This window comes from Patella vulgata, chromosome 7 (assembly GCF_932274485.2).
Source record: "Patella vulgata chromosome 7, xgPatVulg1.2, whole genome shotgun sequence".
NCBI classification, from domain to species: domain Eukaryota; kingdom Metazoa; phylum Mollusca; class Gastropoda; family Patellidae; genus Patella; species Patella vulgata.
Window position 1 is genome coordinate 38,051,428 of NC_065885.2, and position 12,018 is coordinate 38,063,445.

At 35.0% G+C, this 12,018-nt stretch overlaps 1 protein-coding gene across 4 annotated transcripts in view; it reads right to left on the reverse strand.

Moving 5' to 3' along the window:
- LOC126828716 (uncharacterized) overlaps window positions 1-8,993 on the reverse strand; it is a 45,757-nt gene extending 36,764 nt beyond the window's left edge. The window contains exon 1 of one of the 4 annotated variants that reach the window (XM_050558677.2): window positions 8,801-8,993. The gene's annotated coding sequence lies outside the window, so the exon portion shown is untranslated. Of the gene's footprint in view, window positions 1-796; window positions 1,004-4,426; window positions 4,547-8,800 lie in introns of those variants that run through there. The other 3 variants (XM_050558678.2, XM_050558680.2, XM_050558679.2) reach the window with 3 other exon arrangements.
- Between the last annotated feature and the right edge of the window lie 3,025 nt (window positions 8,994-12,018).

Genomic DNA, 12,018 nt, shown 5'->3' on the forward strand with positions numbered 1-12,018 from the left:
CAGTGGTCTAGCCACTTGCGCTCACGGTTTTGCTATTCAAATATGACTAAATTGCAGTGGGTAGATGAACATTTTCAGTTTTTATCATAATGTTTGTAAGAGCGAATTTCAATATTTAACATAGCGAATAAATTACTTATGAAAGAGAGTTAGAAATTGGGTTTAACGTCCACTCGACACAAACTAGGTCATTTCGGGACTAACATATGGTTCAATTTTATTTCCATAATTTGCTTGCGCGTAGGGGTGGGAAGAAACCGGAGGACCCGGAGAAAACCCACGAGGTTGGACAGGCGACCCTACTTCTTGTCACGTACAACCGGGGATTCGAAACCACGCCAGTTGACTCAATGACAGACTTTGTGATACAGCGCGCACGTGCTAACCATTCAGTCATCCAACCCCCCAAATTACTTATGAATAAGGAACACAAAGCAAAGTTTTTTTTAAGAAAAGCACCCCATTTATTGGAAAGGTACTTGTTACATACAACCTGAAGGATAACACGAAAATTAGAAGAATGTCGAACACATACAGTATCAAAAGGATAATATCGTAAATATAAAACTTTAAAAAGTTAACTTTTCTTTTGCGATTCATTTATCTATTTTAGACGATGTGCGTGATCCGAACTCTCTCGTTTCGAACCAAAGTTAAACTTAAATTTTATAAATAAAAGCTTTAAGTCGTTATAGTTTTCAATCCACTCTTCCACATTTCCAACCAATGACATCGTTTGAACTAAGTATTTCTTTAAACTGATTAAGAAAATAAAATGAAACAAGAAATGCCTTACCTGTAGTTTCTAACTTTTAAAACACATCTTTTCGACTTCAAGTAATTGTTTACACAATGAATCCAATATTTTTACATGTCTATATGTTTCTTTTTAACCCTTGCCATAGAATCGATTAATGACAATATATAGTCAATAAAGAAGGAGCGAATTAACCGCCCATGCTTGATCGTTGTCTCATCATTTGTCCATTGGCTAACTGCGCACTGCCAAGATCAGCAGACGTCATCTGATAATTTAATTTCGTATGCTACCATCGTTAATTTTAACATGAAAGTGCGATGCGTTACTCTTTCATCGATTGCCTTTATAAATGTAATTGATACTGAGGTTGGTACATACCATGATTATTTCTGTCATGTGAGTTATATTTTAGTCAGTGACAGCTGAGATCTGACAATAAAGTCGGTGTTGCTATGTCTTTAGCTTCTTAATAATTCTGTAACTTAAGAAAAGCTAATATACTGTAACACATACTTATGGAAAACAGCTGCTAACATATTTGGGCGACGTTTCGATTAGTATTCTCTTAACGTTATCCAGCTAAATACAGCTAAGTATTCTATTATTCTCGTGTTCTCTTATTTAATGACATTCAATTACTTTGTTGAATTGTCAGGTATCCTCTTACAGTCCCATATAACAACTTTTGGTCTTCGAAGGAATTATTAGTGAGCAGAAATTCGGCCGTGTATCTGTTATCACTCGTCACATCAGTCAGTTATATAGAGGGATGACTCGTGTTTTCCTTTGGCGTTCGTCACTTCCGATTCAGGAAACCTGTATTACTCAGCTATTGTAGCAATGATCTCTGTGTTAAAATTATATTTGGAATGTGATTAACCAGCTCTATCACATATGTGATAATGACTGGCACCAATATTGTCCTTTAATATAGATTGACAAAAAATGAACCCACATTTTAAAGGGTTGCTGGGCGACATGACACGCATCTTTCAAAATGCATAAAATAATAATTTAATTAATGAATGAATATATTTTTCGCACCGTTTTGTTCAAATATCATTCGAGCAAGTCATATTCTTTTTAGATAATTTAATGTTCATTTAGACGATGGCAACCCAAGGCCATAATATTGTAACTTCAATTTGTCAGAAAGGAATATTTTGTGTAGGCATAAGAAAAGTAAATTTCTTGAATGTTTCCCGATGTGTCTGTTAGTACCTCGCGGAGGATGATGGGAGGTTGTATTGACGATCACGTGTTGTTTACCCTTTAAGAATGTCGCTTAATTTCAAAACACATATGAGTCAAATTAAAGAAGTCGATCACACACCATTATTGTTGTGTTTGATCTGAACATAACAGAACAAACATCTTTCTTCTTGTCTTCTTGTCTTCAATATTTTACTTAATCATCGTCGACAACGCCTTGAGATACCACTCGCCATTAAACAAATTACGCGCTCCTAAAGGACGACATCTTACAAACCTTCAAGGAATATTTCGTTGAAATGGACGTAAGGCTATCAGTGAACATAAGGTATTAACACATACATTTGTTTACCATATTTATTTTTAATAAGGGTTATTATAACACGTAATTATTATTGAAAGGTATGAGATTTCGGTTACGTCAAATCCGAGCAGCTAGCCCATAATCAACACTCTAGATCAGGGGTTAGCGACCCGCGGTCCAGAAACCAGCTTAAAAAATTACCTCTGTTTTTAGAATTCAGTAAAGGATAAGGACGTTTGGCTTTGTTTTTAGAATTTTTGTATCTCCGGCCCACTTGAAGTAAAATTTTAGTTCATGTGGCCCCGGAATCGAAATGAGTTCGACACCCCTGTTCTAGATCATCAGGGGTCGCGATTTTCGATCGCCATTTAATAATTTGATTTAAAACTGGATAATCGAAAGTTTTATTCTATTATCGGAAAAATGGTACACGGCAATTGAGACAACATTGTGAACATTTCAAAGTCTGATCCACTTTTTATTCAGGCTGATTGGTATCATGTTGTGATGTCGTGGTGTCACCCTTCATAAGGCGACAATCCGACATCACGACATTTTAACCCGACACTACGACAACCCGACATACGACATTTTTACGCGACAATACGACATTTTGTGCACACCAATATGTACACAGGAGCTTGTTTGGGTTTTTTTGTCTTATCTACACAATTAGACACTGTTCTTTGTTAGGCCCTTTGTCCTGAACTAATATGGTACAATTTTATTTCCAGAAATAGCTTTAGTCGAAATAAAAATCCAGTTGACGAATTCGGAAAAAGTAAGTAATCGAAATTAGTACCAGGTTAATGGGTTGGGGCCAAGTGGGACGCAAGTGTCCATAATGACAATTAATCAAATAAAAACAATGCTGCCCAACCCCGTACATGGGTTTTCTCTGATTCTTTTAATAATACATTATAAGAAATGAAATGGGGTTTAACGTCCATCTGTTCTGCTCCGACTGGGCTAATGAAGAAGGGGTACATTTATAAGACCAAATTATTTATCGAAAAGCCAAACAAACGTTTGGCGAAAACTACTTCAAATTTACACGATTAGTAAATATCCAATCTAAACGATTTAATCTCATATATAAGATTTTAACAGCGTCCATCAGTATACGCACCAGATTTCACTGTACTCTAAAATGGCGTCAAATGAAATCATATTTTTAAAGTTTTACCGATAGGTTTAGATAATCAAATACCATTTCTAATTAATAGCAGAAGTAATAGTACGTCATTAAAGATCTATTTTCTCGATGACCTTGATCCTAAATACATACGCAACGACATTTGTTAGCAAAACATGAATGAATTTAAGTCTCCGATCATTATTTGCATTTTTTTGACATTATCTACTTTTCGCCGTTTAATTATACTAAAATATAAACATATTGATTTGTATTATTTAATACGATAAATACTCTCCTGACTTCGATTCAGGCAGATTAAAGTCTCTAACGAAATATTTTCCGTAATATTCGAAATTAAAAACACGAATTAGAATTCAATATTGATCAATTTCAATCAATATTAATGTTTTTATCTTTCCGTGAAACTATATGATCCTAATATCCAATATTTAAGACACAATTAACATTTTATAATCAGTACACGAGTCTTGTACCCTATGGTTTCGGGTACCATAAAGGCTGATTCAAAAACGACAAAATAATAATTTAAAAAACGTGTAGAATGCACTAAGCAGGCGTATACGACTGCCGTCCCATTTGAACTGTTCGCTTATTTCACGGAGATTACAATATTTCTTTTTCAATATGAATATAAATCACTTTATACACATTCATACTACATTAATATGTGCTTTGTTATATTTCAAGGTTAAAAAAAAAATAAGAGACTAACTTGGGTGTTTTAAGTCTATTATTTGAGTTTTCTTCGTAGCTAAAAATAACAAATAACAACATTTCGTCTAATAATAAGTTTAGGGGGCCAAAATGATGACAGGATTATGCCAAAGGGTAAATACCCTTATATATCCAGACAGTGACTTTATTAAATACTAAAATTAATGCTGCGTATTAAAAGCGAATAGTCATTTCATCAACACTTATAATTAAATGTCATTACATTGGGTTAAAGAAAATTGAATGCTATTAAAGGGGGTGATATTTTTATACTTACGTACACGATCGATATAATAGATAGTTCGTTTAAAAGCCAAGGCCAGTATCTGTATGATTTGCAATAGTGTCCATTACCCATCCCTGTCTATATTCATTGCTCCAGGAACTAAAACTATCGCAATATGTGTAAATGTTTACAGAAAGTAATTATTATAGCGATATCCTGTTTTTGACGAGGATGAATGTCATCAGCCTTATTATCTATGTTTACTTTATAAACAGATATAGTCTTTAGAAGCGTTTACCATTTGTTTATGTAGTGTTTGACTTTATTATTTACGGAGTTCGAATGTCACCCAGGCTAAAATAAAGCTTAAAAAATTCAGCGGTATGTTGAATAACACTGACAAACACAAGTCATCAGTCCAATTACCCACACCAGTGGTGTCATAAATTCCATCACAATAAAATCCTATCTATTTTTTTAGGAATATAGTTTCCTTGATAAAACCAACCATGATGCTTCATGTTCTTGAAATGAAGATGTTTATGATAACATGGTGTATCGGTTAGAATAGGTGCCCGGATTGACACAGAACGCAATCTTACTTAATATTTAATATACGATACAATACTTATTAACCAACAAATTACCAAAGAAAAGAAGCCAATAAGGTAAGATCAAGTGGTTACAAAATGAAAATAAGAAATGTTTGGAATTAGTTTTACGGACAATAATTCAGCGGAAGTTCAAACATTTAATGATTTAAACGTCTCGATTTGAATGGCGGCGCTTCCGTTTCGCCAAGAGGACACAGCTCACCGAACGAAACAAGTTTTAACAAGGGCAAATGTTATCTTTAGCCTTTCTGTCCCTTCCCCCCTTCTGCATGGCGATCTTTGTTGACTTTTTGGTGTAGAATTGAAGAAAAGGTTTTGAATATACATTTTCTGCCCGGTTTTGGTCAATATTCATGATTGTGATGCGCAAGAATACGAGAGTTAAGATGTCGGTTAGGTTTAATTGTAAGGAAAATTGAATGTTTATTTGTCTCTTCTTTCAGTTTGTGTTTTTGAGCAAGAGTTTGCCACATGTTGCCCCATCTGTGGTAGAAAGCGTTCTACCCAACGAAAATTTGGGAAAAAGTTAGAGCCGGTTTAATAGTAAGTGCAGGAGGACCGCACTACACGTAAAACAAAAATTTACAAGATAAACCTGCGGACAAGACAGAAAAAAGACATTGCAACAAATAAAAAAATGTCAAAGAGATGAGAATAAACATTAAAGTCAATAGGGAAATCATTGTTGATCTGTGGCCAACAAATTTAAAGTCACGCTGATAACCGAATTTGTACCACGTGATCGATAGGTTTCCACTCCATTCATATGTACGAAGAACTGAGCAACCCCCCCCCCCCTTTCGATCCGCCCCGACTTGAGCATAGGGGTTTCGGATAGTTTGTACACATGAGATTATGTTTATTGATTTTACGATCTTTATGCTTCTATAATGGTTTGGAAAATATCTGATGTGTATTCTCTAGCATTTAAGTTAATAAACGATTATCTATACCTACGTTTAAATCTTCCAAATTACCATTTACATAACACTTTTTTTCAGATCAATTTAAGTAATACTTCTGTATCGTGTGGGAGCATAATTACAGAAATATTGTGTAATATTTTAATGATTAGTTCAGATATTTTCTTTATTAACTTAAAATTACAGATTTTATATCTCTGAAACGTTATTTACAGCAAAACAAATATAGGGTTAATTTATAAACACTTGAAGTTTTACAATATTGTAATGGGAATTTGTTAAATCTAGTAATCTGTGGTAAACATGGATACAACGGTAATCGTTCTCTACATCTGGTTCATTACACAATTTTCATAATCTATCCTTACTTGTTTTAACACATCTGTCTTTCCCAAGGATTGGCTTATTGAAGCTAAATATTAAACAGCCGTGCAGAATGTGAAGATTATTTCAAAAACTGATTTAAATATTCATTATGTAAGATTTAGATAAATTGCTCACAAGTTCAACAAGTTTAACGCTGCAATATACGTCCACTTTCCTGCTTTCATTGATATAGTACTTTTTAAAATGAAGAGAATGAAATATGAAATATTAAATAGCTGCAATGATTGTAATATGACGAGGCAAAGAAGGCTAGGCGTTGGGTTTGTTTTGTCAAATTTAGAGACTAAATATTAACAAAAAAGTGAGTGGGACACCGCCAAAGGGGGTCGGGGCATGCACCATAATAAAATAGTTGTCGTCTTTAGGGTATAAGGAATAAATATGCAAAGTTCCAAGATGATCCATTCAGAATTGCTGCTTATAGATTATAAATACAAAAATTGGACGTGGCTCTGCCCCTGGGTGTGGATTTGGAAGTATATAATTAGGCACCACCCTGTTATTGAAATGACCGATAAGTAGAATTTGAACAAAATCTGTTAATGCACCAAAACCAATAGGGATCATTCTTAGGGTATAAGAAATAAGTATGTAAAATTTGAAGACGATCAGTGAAGAATTGCTGCCAGTAGGCTAACCACAGACACCCCCTCCCCCAACACACACGCATACATTATACATATACACAGAGAGGTGCGACGGCAATATACGTCCACATTATGAAAAATGAAAATTTCACTCAAATTACTATTTTCTGAGTAATATACGGCAATATACGTCCACATTATGAATAAGGACGTATAAAAATGGACAAATGAAAAATGAAAATTTCACTCAAATTACTATTTTCTGAGTAATATGAGTGTTTGAAGTTTTGAAAGAAAAAACTGATTGTCAGGTACCATTGCAATGCTAATAAACGAAGTGACGTCCATTTTAACGTTAACGGATTAAATGGTGCGAATGCTCTACTCCATTCAATATCTCTAAATAATAATTAATATTATATAACACTTGAAGCCAGAAAAATACCAGCAATAGACAGAATTCGCTATTACATAATGCATTCGTTTAGTTTTTAAAAGTCAAAGTACATTAAGCTGTCTGTACTCCTACTCTAAAACAGTTCGTACTTATGTAATTAGTCTTTACGTAATGTGGTTATAATGGTTTTCTTGTGATATTTGATTATATTTATGGCACATATATAAATTGCTTCCAGTATATTAACAGAATAAAAATCAATGGACTAAAAACATAATAAATATTGCTTCTGTAAAATTTGCGATGAATCAGCAATAAATTGGTATCACAAAAAAGAGATGTGTGAATAATTAATGATATGACGTCTTAATGACGTGGAGTTTTAAAGGTTAATACAATTTTGAATATTATATATATCATGGTAATTTTGAATCTCTGATTTTTTCTGATCTACGTACAGTGGCAATATAATTCTTGCGATCTTCATTAGATGCTAAAAATAACAATTTGATTTGACGTAATTTGACAATATATTTATATCGGACATGTTCAAATCAACGGGAAATAAAAAAAAGAGTGTAATTTTATATAAAATTGGTGATGCTTGAGTGGTACTGAGGAGTGAAACTGGGCTGGTTCATAGTAGTGACAATCTAATCAATATTTACACCATTATAATCTAAAATACTTCAACAACCATATTCTACTTCTAAAATTTATATCTATATTATTCAATTATACCAAAACCCAAATTGCACTAGACACAGGGAAGAGACGGTCGGAAGAATTACGCGGGATGGCTGATTTGTGACCAAACCGCGCTCCGGAGCTTTTCCGGTCAAAACATAGCTGTTGTAATTCTAGAGCTAATACACTCACCCACCTCCTTTAGCTTGTCGACAAGAGGGGACACGGCGTTTAGCCCTAGTAGCCTACCAGATCGCCTGCTAAGCGACAAAAGTTGAAATCCGAATAACTGTGCTCATCTCAAGGCCTATCCTGCCCCCGACGACTTTGTCATGAAGCGTCTGTCCCATCAATTAGCAATTGTCGACGACTTATCTACAATGGTGTTGCGGGTAACGGGAAATCAGGGTTCGATTTCGGAAAGGGAGCCTGTGAAACCGCTACCGCAACGAGGGCAACAGACGCGGGCGGAATAGGCGCCATCTAAAAGGTGTGCGAGAAGCTATTAAAAGGCAAGCCTGGTATCAGCAGCCGCGGTAATTCCAATTACAATACCTTACACGCTGCTGGTCCAACCGGCGATTTCTCGACCGTCCCTAACCAGCTTGCAAAGTAAAGTGGACTTTGTGGTCCTGCATTTTCTGTCCACCTTGACAGCAATACAGCGTTATGGGCTCAGGACAGTTTACAGTACATTTCCTAAAAGCTCGGTACACTTTTTTACCTGTTGGTAGTATAATTTCTGGGCATTGCGGTGCATAGTTAACAAGATATTCGACATACAATTAGCTTATTAGATAAAACAGCTAATTATCACAAAACGAACAAACCTGTCGATGATCCTTTAGGCAGAAATGAGCTCTATTGGTCCTGATCCATAAGAAACCGTTGAGAAAAAAACTTAATCCGACAAAATAGGGTCCGTAGGTGGATAGACCGGGCTATATGAAAGTACAGTCGAATTTGAGCACTAATAACTGTAAAACCACCTGCCGTATCTCAAGATCTGATACATTTTGTTAATTCATGTTGTTATAAGCATGTAGGTAATAACAAAACTTATGTTATGTATACAATATTATTTAAATTTTTTAACATAGTAACCCAATACCCATGAACTGACATCATCCCATAATAATACACCAATCATAATGCAATATACAATATTATCTTTAGCTTCCATTATTTTTGGTTAAAGAGACATTGTCTTTAAGGTAATTTACTATCCACGTATATATACATACATATTCCTAAACATCTAAACTTTGTTTCAAAATATTACCGCTTTCAAAATCTATCGGCAAATATTTGATTGATATAAATTTGAAACTAATCCCGCCAGCCAGATTTCAAAATAAATATATGGTCTTGACAACCGTGGTTATATTTCCGCGCGTCGTCGAGTTAGTTACCTTGATCTGCGAACAAATGGAATTTGGGTAAAGGCTTCGACCGGAATTAAAAATGTTTATTGCCTTTGTGTGTATAAAAAGAGGTTAGAACCCCATAATTTATCATGCAGTACACTATTTTTTTAATATGGTGACCTATTCTTAAAGTGGATATTTCTCTATGTGCAAAGTGTAAACATGGCTGTAATACCTGGGCAATATCCCTTTAAATATATGCCTGTGTGTAAGGTATGCGAGGCTAAATTAAAGAACTATGTCACTCGGTTAAATAAAGAGTGCTAGTTTTTCTTGTGTTAAACAATGAATTATGTTTGATTGCCATATAAGCCTGTATATGACAATAAAAAAATTGATGAAAATCTTGTTTGCATAGCAGTACGTATGTACAAGGACGGGGTTTTGGGTGTTTATTGTGTGGAGACCGGAGAAATAGCAGTGGTAGAGGTCTGATATAGTTTTCAGGATTGCTAGAGAAAACAACGAATCATAAATATTTTGATCAAGGCCTCGGACCAAATTACAACAGACTCCCTATTTCCGATTACAGCACACCCAACAAAATAATCTGTCGATGTCAGATTACAACAGACTCAACACAATTATCGACGTATGTCAGATTACCACAGACCCAACGCATTTCTCACTCTTTTTCAGATTAGAACAAACTCAACGCAAGTCTCACTCTTTGTCAGATTACAACACTCAGCGCATTTCTCGCATTATGTCATATTAGAACAGATTCAACGCAATGCCGACCCCATGCCACAACAGATTCAACGCATTTCTCACCAAATGTCACATTACAGCGGACCCACCGCAATTAATGCATTTATTTGACTTGTCATGTCAAAAGGAAATTATCCCAGTTTTCTTTGCTTTGTTTTGTGGGAACAGACTGACAAATCAGTTGTTACACTATTGGATTTTATATAGGCCCCATTCTTAAAATAGTTTAAAAGTATCAGCAAAACTGATTACATGAGCTTAGATCGGATCAAAATATGCATATATTCTACAACCACATTACTTCATAAATCGTAGAAACTCTTTGTACTTATAAATTGGCGAATCAGTTCTAATGTTTAATCATTGCTCAATGGTGATACATTAGGCAGTGGACGTCTCTAAACGTACACACAGAAATACATATTGACATTCGGATTCTAATAACTTAGTATATGAGGCGAAAAGCACATAAAGCATTCCGGTGCTTAGTTTTGAACGCCAATTAAAATAATTACTATTTAACTCCAGTACCAGTGTTATTAGGTGATAAATCCTCGGTTTACAAAGCAAGCACGTCGTTTCAATAAGTATTCACTCATCTTTATCAAGCATAATGACGGTTATAATGTCTGTCTACTTAGCCAATAGTGATATTTATCTCTTGTTCATTTAACGTCTACTTCCACAGATATCTCAAACAAGTACTAGAAGAAGCCAAACTTCAATATGATTTTGCAATATTCCCATTAGCGGCCTAAGGACATGGATTGGTGTGACATTTAGTTGATCAATTTGTTCGTCAGATTTAACGTCCACTTTCGCTGAGGGTGATATCGCAAATATTTTCTATAGGAAACTTGTCAGAAGAGCGAATCGTGACCGAGAGGCTAGTTCGGCATAGGGTGGACATCGAAGGGGGGGGGGGAATAAAATTGACAGCTTGAATGAAACTATTCAGAACCATGTTTGTTCCAATCTAGAGGCGTTGCTCCTGGGAACAAGTAATACATTTTTTTAAAATCAGGACCGCTATGATATTTAGTAAACTTCAAAGGAAATATAGAAATTAATGTTACAATGACATTTGCCACCACGAACAAATTATTGTGCCGTATAAGGCAGCCGATCTATTTATTTCCACTCCCGAATACACAAACTAGAAATACCGATGGAAATTAAATCTACCAATAATATTCTGGAATTAGTGTGTGCTTTGATTTTACATACTTCACCTGGGGCGATGACCTATATAAGCAAGTTAATAGCAAAATTTCGAGACTACTCACCCAGTACCTCGCCAAACTCCAGATAATGGCTTCATAAGGTAGACGACACTTTGTGGTACTGGGAGAAGAGAATGAACCGATGACCCTACCAGATCACGTGAATACCTAATATCATAGAAGTAGACATAGAAAGAAAAAACTTTACCATTTTTAGATGTTCAATTTCTGAATGTGAACAACCCCACAAAAACAAAAATCTATCGCAAACTAAACCAAACCGATCAATGTCACAATAGCGTCATCAGTAGTACTCAGACCCATATAGGTAAATATATGTAAACCAGAATGTCTACAGGAAGAAATAGACAATCTGTGATTTGTAACTTGAATCATTACGCTCACCCAATCAAGCGGATTAATGAAATCCCCAAAACAATAGATCAGAAAGATCATCATTATTGCATTTTGCGGTAACCCAACGTCAGTAAATTATTAAAAACGTTCTCCACCCCTACAGCTTTGAAAAATATATTGAAAGCCAATTGTACACTCAGCCAACTCTCCAATACAGTCAAAATGAGTCGTCTACAAAGTTAACTATTCCTGTAATAAATTGTGCATTGTCGAAAATGAACGATCAGTTGATAAAATGATCTCTCGCTAACTCTTCAGCCATCAGCATAT